This window comes from Littorina saxatilis, linkage group LG9, assembly GCF_037325665.1.
Source record: "Littorina saxatilis isolate snail1 linkage group LG9, US_GU_Lsax_2.0, whole genome shotgun sequence".
Lineage (NCBI taxonomy): Eukaryota > Metazoa > Mollusca > Gastropoda > Littorinimorpha > Littorinidae > Littorina > Littorina saxatilis.
Genome location: NC_090253.1, coordinates 6,730,043 through 6,745,756, shown reverse-complemented (window position 1 = coordinate 6,745,756; position 15,714 = coordinate 6,730,043). Strand labels below are relative to the sequence as shown.

Sequence of the window (15,714 nt, the reverse complement as noted above, 5' to 3'; positions counted from 1 at the left end):
CCCCCCCCCCCCCCCCCCCCCCTTTCCCCCGTCGCGATATAACATTCGTGGTTGAAAACGACGTTAGAACACCAAAGAAAAAAAGAAAGAAAACGGAAGCGTATAATGTCATGGAAAATGAACGGCAGGACCGCTTTGATATTAAAATAAAAGGCACACTCCTTCTCGTGAAACCCGTTCAGCACACCATCGTAAGGTCTAGCCAGGCCTTTACGTGGGACAAGACCATCCATCCACTTGGTCACAAACAGGATTAACAGCCTGGGTGGTCTCTGTGCACAACTGGCCATTTTTTTACTCACATGCGAAGCAAAAGTGAGTCTATGTACTCACCCGAGTCGTCCGTCCGGAAAACTTTAACGTTGGATATTTCTTGGACACTATTCAGTCTATCAGTACCAAATTTGGCAAGATGGTGTATGATGACAAGGCCCCAAAAAACATACATAGCCGGTCAAGGTCGCAGGGGCCATAAATGTCTAAAAAACCAGCTATTTTTCACATTTTCTCTGAAGTTTTTGAGATTCAATACCTCACCATATATATGATATATAGGGCAAAGTAAGCCCCATCTTTTGATACCAGTTTGGTTTACCTTGCTTCAAGGTCACAGGAGCTCTTCAAAGTTGGATTGTATACATATTTTGAAGTGACCTTGACCCTGAACGATGGAAGATAACTGTTTCAAACTTAAAAATTATGTGGGGCACATGTTATGCTTTCATCATGAGACACATTTGGTCACATATGATCAAGGTCAAGGTCACTTTGACCTTTATGAAATGTGACCAAAATAAGGTAGTGAACCACTAAAAGTGACCATATCTCATGGTAGAAAGAGCCAATAAGCACCATTGTACTTCCTATGTCTTGAATTAACAGCTTTGTGTTGCTTGACCTTGGGTCAAGGTCACATGTATTTTGGTAGGAAAAATTTGTAAAGCAGTTCTTAGTGTATGATGTCATTGCTAGGTTTAGTTATTTGACCTTGACCCTGAAGGTCAAGGTCATGTCAAGTTCAAGCATGTGAGTCGTATGGGCTTTGCCCTTCTTGTCATGATTTATTGTTCCAAATTTTAAGAAGAAAATTCCAACTCGCCACAGCAAGCAGTAAAGGATTATTTCGCTTGCTGTCATTTTGTCTCCTTTTTCATTCAAACTACGTCATGTCCTAATTGTTCTCATCGTTTTCTGCAGCTGTCGTTATAGCTGTGTTGAGATTTAAATTACCCTTCAGGAAAAGAAAGTGTACATTATGCATCTGTTTATAGATTAGCTTTGTTCGTGCTGATGCTCGTGAGTATTCTCACTTTTTGTAGTGCTATGCCTCAGGGTTCGTACAGAGTCCTTGAACCCTGGAAAACTCCTTGAAAATTGGAAAACCTTTTCCAGGCCTTGAAAAGTGCTTGAAAATAGAGTTTTGTTAAATAGTCATTGAAAAGTACTTGATTTTTCCAAATTGTTGCCTGTACATTTCGTCAGCAGCTTGTCTTATTTAAAAAAATAATGCAACCCCCTTTGTTTTCGTCAAATACAGTACACACATTTTGGGAGAATAAAAGATCGAGTGAAAACGAAAGCAGACGAACTAACTATTACTAGTCACCCGTAGTTGCTTCCCTTCCCGGAAGTTGGCAAGGGAAACAACTACGGAATGACTTGGTGCTTTGCATTAATTTGGGGAAAATCATGTCCTTGAAAAGCATTTATTTGGTCCTGGAAATGTCCTTGAAAACTCCTTGAATTGTATCAGCTCTGCCCTGCAGGAACCCTGCATGCCTTCTTTTCCACTTTTGTAAGAAAATGTGACGTGAGTTATCTTCATGTTCTGTTCATCCTGTATACCAACTGGGGATAACGCAAACGACGAGGCCCCCCGTGGGTTAGGGGGAGTCCCATGTTGGTTGGGACGAGAAAGATGCTCCCCAGCATGTCGTAAGAGGCGACTAACGGATTCTGTTTCTCCTTTTACCCTTAAGTGTTTCTTGTATAGAATATAGTCAATGTTTGTAACGATTTTAGTCGAGCAGTATGTAAGAAATGTTAAGTCCTTTGTACTGGAAACTTGCATTCTCCCAGTAAGGTCATATATTGTACTACGTTGCAAGCCCCTGGAGCAAATTTTTGAGTCACTTGAGAAAAAGTGACTCTATGTAATCGGTCAGTGTTAGTCTGTCCGGCCGGCCGTTGGACTTTTCTCGGAAACTATCAAAGCGATCGGGCTCATATTTTGTTTAGTCGTGACCTCCAATGACCTCTACACTTTAACGATGGTTTCGTTGACCTTTGACCTTTTTCAAGGTCAGCGTCAAAGGAAAAATTAGACATTTTATATCTTTTCTCGGAAACTATCAAAGCGATCGGGCTCATATTTTGTTTAGTCGTGACCCCCAATGACCTCTACACTTTAACGATGGTTTCGTTGACCTTTGACCTTTTTCAAGGTCACAGGTCAGCGTCAAAGGAAAAATTAGACATTTTATATCTTTGACAAAGTTCATCGGATGTGATTGAAACTTTGTAGGATTATTCTTTACATCAAAGTATTTACATCTGTAGCCTTTTACGAACGTTATCAGAAAAACAAGGGAGATAACTAGCCTTTTCTGTTCGGCAACACACAACTTAACGTTGGGCTTTTCTCGGAAACTATAAAAGTGACCGGGCTCAAATTTTATGTGAACGTGACTCATTGTGTTGTGAATAGCAATTTCTTCCTGTCCATCTGATGCCTCATATAATATTCAGAACTGCGAAAGTGACTCGATCGAGCGTTTGCTCTTCTTGTTGATTAGTGCTTTCAGTTTGTGAACAAGAAACAATTGACAAGTGGCTCTATTCCATCATCCCCCTTCCCTCCGTCGCGATATAACCTGCAACGGTTGAAAACGACGTTAATCACCAAATAAAGAAAAAAAGAAAGCAAACGACGATGTCTTGATACGGGAGGAAAAAAAAACACCCCACATAGCAACAGACATCCAAAGCATCAGTAGTGTCTGTATTGTGAAACTCAGTTGTGCTCTATCCGCTCTTTGACAGAAACAGATTTCTGCAGGTGGCCCACACGCCTTCCGGGGCTCGGTGATCTGCGGTCGTGACCCAATATCCTGATCCTATAAATTGAGTCACAGGGGGTCGAGTTCAGGCCAATAAGTAGAAAATTACAATTTCCTTGAACGCTTATTAAGCTCAGAGCGGTGGATAATTGCCGGTGCATAATACGTACATGTGTTATGAAGGTGATACACATGAGCATTCGGTCTTGTCTTTCAACCGTCAGTTGCCAACGAACGTGATGCGAAACCATTTTGGATAGACAGAGATATGAAGGTGTTCTGGAGAGAAAAAACAACTTTGAAAGACTTTGAGTGTTGAAGAACGTAATGTTACCTTACTTTAACTTCGCAGTTATAAATAATTGATTCATTGTGGCGATTCTTCATTGAATTCATTGTCATATCTAAGTTTCATTGCAGTGGGTGGTTTGGGCGTTTTTATTTTTCTTCACATTCAGATTATTGTTTTTGTCGGGGATGTAGCTCAGTCGGTAGCACGCTGGATTTGTATCCAGTTGGCCGCTGTCAGCGTGAGTTCGTCCCCACGTTCGGCGAGAGATTTCTTTTTCAGAGTCAACTTTGTGTGCAGACTCTCCTCGGTGTCCGAACACCCCCGTGTGTACACGCAAGCACAAGACCAAGTGCGCACGAAAAAGATCCTGTAATCCATGTCAGAGTTCGGTGGGTTATAGAAACACGAAAATACCCAGCATGCTTCCTCCGAAAGCGGCGTATGGCTGCCTAAATGGCGGGGTAAAAACGGTCATACACGCAAAAGCCGTGGGAGTTTCAGCTCATGAACGAACAAAAAACCCCAAAAAACATTGTTTTTGAATCATATGAGGCGAAGTGAACTTTCTGTGTGGTCGTTGTCTTCAGTCGTTTGAAGCTTGGGGAAAGAACTAGGACTGGGGTGCGGGTTACGTCGAAAACAAACTCAGTCTTTGTGACGATTCCATTGACAGACGAGCCGTTATTATTTGCACAATTGTTGGGGCAGATTGGATGCATTTTCGAGGGGGATCGGCAAACAGATCGCAGGCAAACAATGGAAGTGACAGGTGTGTATGAAGGAGTGTCAGGTCTGTGTGTTGTCTGGATGGAAAGTTGCGTGCACCGCCATACCGTTCTGGCAAGTCGACGAATTAGCGCGTGCACATTGGATAATATAGCGTATGGATACTTACATGCTCATTGAAAACGAAGTAGCTCCTTGAGCTCGGATAATCGAATGAAGGAATAATGTTAATCTGTTCATCTGAACCTCGCCGTTTCGGGATTGGGAAATAAAACTTGAAATATGAATGAGCACTTATTAATCACCCCTTCTCACAAAAGCTCACGGCGATGTACAAGTATGATGCATGGTGAATTTATATCACAAAGTACGCAAAACACCCAAGTGGAATTTGTGCGTTTGAGGGAATACGGCGTCATCGTCATCTTGAACCGATTGGCCGATAATCTCGCACCATGCTCGTGCCTTGATGTTGATGGGTCGTGTTCTATGGGATGGTTGACGATTGATAAGCAATTCTGCCATGGCTTAAAGTTAAAACTCCTGTTCACCCGTTTTGCACCTTCTTCAAGCAACAAGTCTGCATGTAGTACTTGTTCCGTCTAATTATGTAATGGAGGCTTGGAATTCTGTCAACACGTGCACCACGCGTTGACTGCGCAAGCCGGAGCGTGCATGTTTTACTGCGCCAATCCCGCTTGTGACGGCTTTCCACTGTCATTGTGCAACATCGCATGCAGCAAAGATTAGTTAATGTGGTTACTTACTGCCGGTAGGTATCACGATATATCGCGGAGTCTGTCATTCTCCCTGTCAGCTTTCTCCTCACATATGCAGTTGAGAAAAGGCAGACTGTAGCAGAGACTATAGAGTATACATACTCTACAGTCTCTGACTGTAGCATGCAGCTGATACCGCTTGCTTTAGGGACAAGGGTTTACATGTGTGTGTGTGCGCAAAGAGTGTATCCCTACCTTTCCGTAGGGATACACTCAGTCTTTGGTGTGTGTGTAGATAGGGGGAATGACCTGTAGACGGCACAAGCAGACTGCCAAGTGCAAAGTGCCTCAGTTGAGCAGCTTGTTACCACCATTATCAATGACCGGCAGCTAAGAGAGATAACACAGACCCGACAAAGAGAGAGAGTGGGATAGCTAGAGAGAGATGCTATTGCTAGCCGGTGGAATGCCGCAATGCAGTGGTAATGCATGCCAAACCAGACATTCCTCACATGCCGTCTAAAAGCAGAAAGTCTACTGGCCCCTTGCTTTCTCTCTCGCTCTCTTTTACCGGTCTCTCTCTCCCTCTCTGGTGTGTCTCAGTGCTCTCTCTCTCTGCCGGTGTCTGCTCTCTCTCTGTATATGTTCCAAGGACATGTTGGAAGATTAGGCTAAGCCTAAAACCTTTATCTCTCTCTCTCTCTCTCTCTCTCTCTCTCTCTCTCTCTACCGGTGTGTGTGCTCTGAGTGTTGGACGGCTTGTCGCGGGCAGGGGGCTCAATTAGGACTCATTGTTCTCTCCCTTATGCTGCACGGGGGTGGGGTGCGTACTTGCACTGAAATAGAACTGGCAGTGTTGACAAAATCAGACTCGCTCAGAGAGAGAGGGCAGGTAAGGCTGTCAGTCAATCCACCGTGTGGCACCTGTTACTTGCAACAACCAGAGGGTCAATCACAGTTCGAGAGAGCGCTTACACGGGGTAACAAACTTCAGTCACCTCACTGGAGCTCTCTCTCTCTCTCTCTCTCTCTCTCTCTCTCTGTGAAGGTGTGAAGTTTGTATCCTAACATAAGCGCCTGCTAGATTTGTCAGGTATCACAAGGAAGAGACACTAATTTCATTTCAAGTTCCCAGCAGTGGTAGCATTTAATGCAGCTCGTATCACGTGTAAAAGGAGCACCAAGTAATGTCATCGGCAGGAACAACATCCGGGATAGTCATGAACTAGAAAGTGTTCCTGTATGGTTTATTCTATGACGGCTTACTAGCGCCAAAACTAAAAATTAGTAATTAACCCGTGAAAGTTACTAATTTTCACGAGAAAATTACAATTCTGACGGGAAAATTACTAATTTTCACGTGTTAATTACTAATTTTCTAGTGTTAATAACTAATTTTCAAGTGTTAATGTCTAATTTTCAGTTTTGGCTCGCTTCCTGACGGCTTACTAGTGCCAAAACTAAAAATTAGTAATTTTCACGCGTAAATTACTAATTTTCTTGTACCTCGTGACTGTGGGGGCTCAATGCGCATGCGCGACTGTTTCACCTGCCAGAGCAAAACATCCTTCGATTCGAAACTTTTCTGGTCCATAGTTCTTTAATTAGATGTAAATTAACACTAAGAGCTGAGCGCATGTGTAGATAACCGTGACATACAACTGTCTGTCCGAAAACTTGTTGAATAACGAATTCTATCGAAAGATATTTGTGAAACTGAAAGTGTGCGAGTCTCGATAAAGAGATCCGTCTGCTAGTCGTCGGACCTTTTGCACATGTCCGACCGGCCGCCATTTTTCCTCTCTCGGTTCGAACATTTTCGGATCGATTGTCCTTCCCTAATACACTTTTAAGCAAATGTATGAGTGTGGTAGTGGAAACAAATATGAAGTACAGCTGTCTGCCTGACAACTTGTCGAATAAGGAATTATATTGAAAGATATCTGTGAAAGTGTGAGACCACAGCCGATCAAAAGTCCGTCTGCTACGAACAGCTTCGTTTCGAAAGTTTTCAGGGTCGATTATTCTTTTCTAAGATACCCAAAACAACGTTTAGGATAGCGCTATTGCAGAAAACAGTGACATGCATCTTCCCGTCGAATTACTTGCTCGATAAGGCCTTCTATTAAAAGATATTTTAGAAATAGTGTGAGAGTGATGTTTGCCGGGCGTTGAAGCCTCTCAGTGCGGACTCTTAAAATCCGACTACTGTGACCGAAAACGAGGCAAAAATGAAAATTAGTAATTAACACTGTTAATTACTAATTTTCACGTGAAAACGATAACCCTGGGTTTTGGCACAAGTAAGCCGTCATATTATTCCGGTAAAGTTTTCAAATAATTCTGCAGTCACGTTTAGCGGTTTTTTTTATCAGACATGTGCCATACTTTCACTTCTTATCGTGGCGGGGAGGGGGTTGGATGTTTGTGGTAGATAGCCAAGTGCATTGCTTAAAATGTGGGAGGCGATGAAATGCCTCCTGCAAAAGTTACAGACTAAACAGTTTCTGGGTGAAATGAGTTCACCGAGGTTGCCCATAGCATAGGCACATGATATGTAATAGTTGGGTTTTTTTTTTGGTCCGGCAAGTGAGTTTCATCATTACATGAGCAATGTAATCGGAAGTTAGAACATTATTTTTTAAAGAGGCGCTTCCTCGATGAACCGGTTTTGATCCGAACTTCTCGAACTTTGTGACCAGAAGCGTTTCAGAACACATGCACTGAGGTTGCATCGCGACGAGGGAAGTGCGCATTTAGGTAGTGATATAACCTGGAGCTACTTTCACGGTCTATTTAAAAGGTTGACACCGTGCAGTGTATAGTCGGACAGACTTTCCCTTGTGGCTGGCCAAGCGCTGTATTGACAGCACAAAGACTATTACGATGCTGAGTCAGCACACGTTCCTTCACCATGCAGTCTAGTCGCACAGGCCACATTGACCTCACAATATTGTGTGTGTCACGTTGGAACTACAATATAAATGCAAAGAATGTTTTGAGTCTCCTCGATCTCTTCAAGTTATGGCAACGTCATCAAAAGTAAGAAAGTTTTATTGTCGATTCTGGAGCTGAATCCAGACAGCCGACATGTTACTTGCGATGCAGACACTACGGGGGGAAAGTTATCGCTTGGGAGCGACTGTACTTCCCTGGGAAACAAAAAGAACTGACAGAACAGGAATAGAACAGAAAGAACTAAAAGGAAGATAGGGTTGGGAGGGGGGTTTGTCTGGAGAGAGACACAAGGTTATGTCGGGGACACCTCCGAAGCCCCATTGATCCGTGGGCACTGGCTGCAGCTTGCAGAGCAGACTACATTGGAAGATCAAGCTCCCCCCCCCCCCCCCCCCCCACTCAGTGGTCTGACAGCAGCCAGACGGAGCGCGGCAGTGTGGAGCTGGCTGATCATTAGCATACACTTTCAACATTTTGTCTCGGGATGGGACTCGAATCACGGGGCTGGCATCTGCACCGGCCGCCACCCTTCATCATTTTACATCCTGTCTTCTACTAGTTATAGATAGGCCTGTTGATCACTTCCCCTCTGCTTGCCGAAAGAGAGAGATCAGACCTGGGAACCCATACGATTTCGCCGTATTTTGTACGCATGATTGTCGAGAATACGCTCAGTACGGTCAGTGGGAAAAAAATACGACGAGAAAAATTCCTAGACTACTTTTCTTCACAGGCCCATCCTGAAGCCGATCCAGTATTTTGGCACATGATTACGTCGCTATATTAGCCGCCGTCGAAAAAAATATAATCGGTTCGTGTCAATCAATCAAAACAACCAGGCAAACGAAAGTACGGTATTTGGCGAAATCGGCTCCGAGAATAAACAAGTGAAACAAAGAAGAAAAGTGAAAAAGTTTGAAGAAAAATATCACACACACACAATTTGTAACCAACACACACATGTAGTCCCGCCCGGAAAAAGCTTTTTTGGGATGATTTACAACTTTTGCGCACATTTCGAGCAGACGAAAACACAACATGGCGGCTCTCGCTCCTCCAACTATCGCGAGACACATAAAAACGAAATCTCGCGCGCGCGAGATCCTGATACATCCGGTGTTTCTCTGTACGCTTGTCACGACGACTTGTTGACAAACGAAGATTCGCGAAAGAAAGAGAAAAGCGCCGAGTCTTGAGTAGAGAGCTAATAAAGTACCGGGGTAATCGCTAATCGAGCGAAATGAAAATCCGCGGCGACTTCCATTAGGTGAATTACTATTCAAGTTTAGGTAACGTTTTAGCCGCATCTTTTTATAAGCCGCAATGAGATTTTTTTTTAAAAGTCGCGGCTTGTAGTCCCGTCAAATACGGTACAGTTTGTGTCAGTAAAAATTGGAAAAAACCATTTGTTTTAAATGTATAGGTAAACTTAATTAACGGTGTGACGGACGCGCATGAGGCATGTTTTAATCATGGATGTGCAAACGCTGTGTGGAGTACGTTCATTTTTTTGAAAATACACCAAGTTTGTTTGAGAATACTCAAAGTGCAAAACAGGGGTTCCCAGGTCTGAGAGATACTTCGGGGGGGGGGGGGGGTTATAGGAAGCTCTTACCATGCCCCAGCACTGCCGACTTTCTCGCATGACTGATGGGTCGGAATGATGATTTCTCTAACCGGATTAGTTGTTCCTTCCGCAACTTTTCATACACGGGTTGAATACCCCCCGAACACGGCGTTTTGTACAGACAGGTCGTGCAGGGCTGGCGCTCGCTGGCGACGTTGACTGGCTTGAGGCTCGTGGCGACTTCAGTCTGATGAGCCGCTGCCCTGAGTCGCTGGTCGTGTCGTCCTTGTCACCGTCTGAGGTGTCCGTCTGCAAGTAAAAGGAACGGATGGAAGGGGGTGGGTGGAGTGGAAGTAGAGGAGTGTCGGGCTGTTCCTCCCGGCCTTAGTCTTTACCCTAGACGGGCCCACAAACCGGTTCACAATGTTCTCCATGGCTTTTTAGTCGGCTAGTCACAATTATTGAACCTCTCTCTCTCTCTCTCTCTCACGTACACACACACACACACACACACACACATTCTCTCGCTCAAGCCAGACACCGGTGTTCACTCCTAATAAGGAAGGACAAACGTGCGACTTCACAAAGGTCATGCTCCCCGGTCCTAACTTTGTACTTTCTTCATCTTGCTGGTTGGGGGCAAGAGGCATCAAGAAAAGAGATCAGTCCTTCGAGCTTCCGTTCACATATCCAGCAAATCATGCACAGATTGCCGTATGTTTTGCATGCATATGTTTTAAAGCAGAGATTCAGACGCGACGGCAATGAATAGGGCAAACCTATTTGACTCCGTACATGAAAACAGACAATGCGAGTCCAGAGTTTATTTTTTAACCAGACCTCCTACCCCAGAGACGGAGCCATCTTGGCTATTATGAAGGTATCAGAGATGATAATGATTCTTCCTTTTGGGGTAATGCCTACTTTTAACTCTCCCTGGTACTCCGTGTGCTTTAAACAGTTGGATAACTTTCTTTCATTGTGAATCGGTAACAGCGCCGGCCGTGGTCATGTGTCAATCATTGCCTATCTTCTCTTCATTCACGAATGTGAACATCGATGCAAATCTTGAGGTTTTTCTACTAATTTTAGAACTTGCAGACCCTTGTTCTTCCTTTTTTGGCTATTTTCCGTTATCACCCCTGAGACTGAATTGTGCGGGGGTTGTTTAATGGTCGGTAGTCTATCAGCGCGGTGTTTGTTGTTGGTGATGGCCGTGGTGTGAGGCCGGTTAACGGACAATGTCCATCGGCCCACGGCAGCAAGGACCTCTGGCGTGACACTGCTGGTGGTAGCGCAGACTTTGCCGCAGCCTCCCCCCCCCCCCCCCCCCCCCCCCTGTCTTTGCTGGGTGCCAGCCCTCGCTGTGACGTCCGTGTCACGATGGATGTGATGGGAGGGGACGGCGGGCAACAGGTCTCGCTAACCCAGACACTGTCTCGGGGCCCAGCCTGGGGGTGCCAGGCTTGCCTCATTGATTTTCTCCGCCCTGCCTCACTCTCCTCCTCTTAAAGACACCTTCTTTCCCATTTCGCCCTGCCTCCCTCTCCTCCTCTCAAAGACACCTTCTTTCCCATTTCGCCCTGCCTCCCTCTCCTCTTAAAAGCCTCCCTCCTTCCTTCCTTCCCGTCTCGCCCTGCCCCTTTCTCTTGTCTACCCCTCTCAAAGCCTCTTTCCTTCCTTCCGTGCCGTCTGAACGATTGTGTCCACCAGTACAGATCTGGCCAGGATTTCTATGGGATAAGAACATCCTTCGACTTGCATTGATAACCTGGCTTTGTTGTGTGTACTGGGAGTATTTTCCTGAAGTAATTGTGCAGATTGACATCGGTGTCCTTCTCAAAATAATTCAGCAAATACTGCGCACGAAGCAAGAATGTTGTGGATTGTTGCTATGTGTTCAAGTTGAAGGATGCTCTTGCCCTTGTTAGGATGTTGGTTGCCATGATGGTTGTATACTAGGAGGATGGTGCCTTTTAGTTTGATTCTTGCTGTGTGTCCAAATGAATGGTTGGTCTTGCCCATGTTGGTTGACATGTTTTTTTTCCCCGAGGATGACAGTCCCTTTAACTTTGCCCACTTTGCCAGCCTCCTCCTGCTGCTACCACGGGCACTGTCCTCTCGGTCCTCTCCTCTCGCCTCACTGTCCCTGTCGCTCCTCTCGGCACAGGCAACGTCTTCCTGCCCCCCCCCCCCCCCCCCCATTCCTTGTCTCACCACTGTGGTCTGGGTGAAGTTGAAGTGTACACAATTACCCTCGCAGACTGCAAGACCATGCAAATGCTTGCTCAGCGTTCTGGGGGATAGTGTGGATTAAGAGCGGAGGGGGAACCGTCTGGCCACTCCGCTGATCCATTATGTCCTGCGCCATTCCTTTCAATGAAAATGCACACAAATCTACCTCGCACACAGCCAGGCTGCTGGCAACAATAGCAAAGTGGAAATTCCAAGGAGGACAACAGGGGGGTAGAGGGGGGTATGAAAAAAACTTGGCGGTTAGACCAGGGGGGAGAAGTCGATGAGAGTGACTCCCCACACCCTGGTCTGTGGTCGATCTCTTTCAGTCTCTCTCTCCCCTCGTCTGGCGCGGCAGACAGATAAAACAACACGCACTGCCGTCACCGGCCCATTCGGAAGAGCCGGTGCCAAGTTTACCAAATTTTAATCAGGTGTCTGCTCCAACCGCCGTTAGGTGGGGCTCCTGTGCAAATCCTGACAGCTTCCCTTGTTTCTTGGCCACCGTTATGGCAACCCGCCCTCGCTGCTGTTATCATGCCCCCCGCCGAGTGATACGACCGCTGTCCTCCTGTTTTATTACTTTATGAAAACACACGGCCACCGAAAGATATTTGCGCAGAATTAGGGATGGGGAGTCTGTCTGGAGAGTTTATCGTGTAAATGGCAAGAAAGAGTAGTGGCGGCCGAGGAACTCTTCGCCAACACTGACAGCACTGAAGTCAAGTGGGTAGTCGGGACTTGGCCTGTTGACAGCGACCGGCCGGGTAAATACGTATTGGCGGAACGGAATAGATCCACTTGGTTAACAGATGGCGAGCTCGTTATGGTGTCGGTGTGACAGTAGACGGCCCTGGGGTCATCGGGCTAGTCAGTGCCGGTTGGTCAAGTCAGTGGCGACTCTTTGCTGCCGTGAGCACACGTCGCTATTGATTTTAGCGCCAGTGATAATGATGTATCATAACTGCGTGTTGTCTCTGACTGCCGTCGTCTCCGGGCTGCGGTTCCTGGTAGAGGGTCACAAGCTGGGACGCACTGTCTGCCCAGACGACAGGCACCGGCCCGGCTCTCTCACCCGCACTATCTCTGCCAACGTGGGTGTTGTTACACAAACACCAACGGGTTTTTTTTTTTTCACTGAAGGCAAGTCAGCATTCCGAGTTCATGGTCGGGTTTGGTCAGAATGTCACCCGTGTGGTTTTCCTGGCTTTGGTCACTGTAGATGCTGGTAGTACTTGGATGGAGTCATTGTACTCGGCACTAGGAATTGGAATTTTCTCTGACCGGCAGCCTGCAATGACTGACATCGCTTGACCGTCAAATTTGGCATCCCAGTTCCAGAGCTGGCCAGACAAAGACATTGCCAGTTCCTGTTCGTGGTTGACACTCGGGGAAGCTGTGACCATTGTGTCAGGCAGCAATGACTGGTGTCGCCTGATGATGCTGTGACCATTGTGTCAGGAAGCAATTACTGGTGTCGCCTGATCTGTCACGTCAAGTTGCGCACAGCGATGAGCAATGGAGCCGTGCTGATATTGGCCATGTAGCAGAGGCGACATTTCTCAAGAGGGGGGGTTGCAAAATGGCGGCCCCCACGTGGTCGGATTATCATGGTGCACGCCGGCCGGCGCATCTCTGTCTCAGGAAACACGCCGCGCTGTATGGCTGTGCTGCTCTCCAGTCTGTCTGCCTTCCCTCCTCTCTCTCCCTCTTTTCGTGGCCCCTGATCAATGCGCCTGTGTCAGTGTGGTGAGAAGTGAATAATCATTGTGTGCACTTACAGCTTGAGCAGGCGATGGCCATAGTTTAGGAGGAGGCAGGTCTCGGGCACATCCACACACAGACACACTGATGAAAGCAGAGTAGAGGAGCTGTCGAGCGCCGAAGCATTGGTTGCCAGCTCAGAGAGAGAGAGAGCTCTCTAGAGGTTGCAGTCGCACGATCACGTGCTCCTCGCCTCGTTGCCACGGTACGTCAGGCCAGGGTCAACGGCCAGACACGTGACCCGGGGTCAGACTTGGCTCTCTCAAATCTCGTTGTGGTTTCTCGCTAATGTTCTTCGCTCGGGCCGACCTCCAGCCCTCGGTCAGTCCTCCTCGGTCCGCCCGCCCGCCTGCCGTGCCATTCCGCTGTTTCGCCAGTCAGTAAAAAGACACACACAGTGCGGGGAAACCCTGCTTGTGAGAGAGGGGAAAGGAATTTTACCGGCGATCGTTCACACTCTGCGTCAGATAACTTTGTTCCACAGCGCTGGTCTGCCTCAACATCTGCCGTCTGCGATTTGCTTTCCGCAGGAACTGTGGGGTTTTACCGCATCATAAATAATGTTAGTAGACCTTGTGTCGGAAGCTGCCGGTGTCTGCAAGAAAAGTGTGTGGGGGAGACAGTAGTAGAGTGGTTGAGTGGCAGCGGTGAAAGCCGTGTCTGTGATGACTTTGAAGCGAAGGCACCAATGCCGGACACTCCTCCGTCTGGCCGGCTCGCCACACCGGTCGCTGCTCAAAGTGAAAGTAGCCCGGCTTTCCCCACCACCATTGTGCCTTCGGCATTGTCTGGCCGGCGTCACACGGTCTGGGAGTCTGGAATTGTCTGCTGCTTCCACCCTGCACAATTATTGCGCCCGAGTCTGTGTCAACTGCGTGGTTGTGTGTGAACTTGAGACTGCCGGTAAGTCACGTTTTCTCTGTTTTGTCTGTGGAATGATCGCTATGTATTGTAACGCCGACTGGAAGTGTCTAGGCGTGGTTGTTCTGGTGCATGCGGTTTGGTTGAAGAGTGGGGTGCAAGGTGTTTGTCATTGTCTAGACATAGGCACCGATTATGATGATGCCCCCCTGCATCCTGGTCACGCGTTGTATGACACACACCACGCTGCACTCGCTCAACCGGCTTACTTATGTAGCCCTTGGATAAGTGGTACCGGTACCGGTTGGCAAGTTGCAGTCGTCAGGACTGGACCTGCTGATTAGGCCGATAGACGAGTTGGGAACAAAGAGCGCTAACGGGTAGCTAGGGTTATGGTCAGTGATTCAATTTCATGTCATTATTATGACTGAAGTCAGTCGCTGGGCCCAGTGTACTGGCAGCAGGACCGAATGTGCTACACAAAGCCGTGATTAGCGACATAATTACTCCATTGTGCCGGCCATGCAAGGCTGGGCGCTATGCCAACATGGACATATTTCGCTTCGTCCACATAATAAATCAAGTCAAGTCTTTATTTGTTCTTGTATGAGTAGAGAGGTTTGTCGCACGTCTGTCACCAGTTGTGTGAAATTGATTACAACTTAACTGGTAGAAACAGAAAAAAAGGTGAGTGGAAAAACAGAAACGGAAAGAGAAAAGGTGCACTCGTGTAGACGAGAGGTGTTGGCAGATATCCTGCCACTCCTGCCACACGTAGTCTCACTGCATTCCTCTCGCTTCTCGCTTTGTGTTGTGGCTGTCTGACGTTGTCCCCCAGTCTTCTATTCAGGGGCATCACGACTATTTGTCACTATCTTGCCCAATCACTGCTGATATGGACACGGAGATCCACTGTTGATATAGACACGCAGACATCCACCTAGTCAGGTAGAGAAAAAAGAAAGGTGTATACCGACAGGAGTGTTGACCTTTGGATGACGTCTCCCATGTATTGACTGACTGTGTGAATCGACTTGTCGTGGCCCGGCCTGGCTCATTCCGTCCTGGTTCAGCAGTTACGCCCCCCTCTATACAGTATTGCCTGCTTCACGACTTGCCCATGCCTTGTTGATCACATAGGTGTATAGCTAAGCCTACGTGTGAGTGATGGTACGTGTGAAAAAAAGGATATAAAATTATTGCGTTGTAACTTGTATGATGTATAGCCAATACTGGCGATAGGATGAGCAACCAGTCGGATAACTGATAGGATAAGCAACAAGTCAGATAGCGGATAGGATAAAAAAAATTTAAAAAAAAGTCAAGAGGTAAGGCCGAAGAAGTGAACAAAAGCAGTCATAATACTGAGGAATGTTATGTACTGTTTGAACAGTCGCGGGACAGTGACGTGCAATTCTGTAGCAGCTTGAGCCAACAGTGGAAAAGGATGTAAAGTCGTGGTGCGGATTACTGGCCAGGCCTCGGCTTATCCGCTCCACTGTGGGCCCCAGTGAGAGAGACTGAGACCTCAAG

The 15,714-nt window shown here is 46.9% G+C and overlaps 1 long non-coding RNA gene across 1 annotated transcript in view; it reads right to left on the bottom strand.

Annotated features, from left to right (window-relative positions):
- Positions 1 to 15,714, bottom strand: part of LOC138975188 (uncharacterized) — a 214,262-nt gene that overhangs the window by 14,279 nt on the left and 184,269 nt on the right. The gene's annotated exons all lie outside the window — the stretch shown is intronic.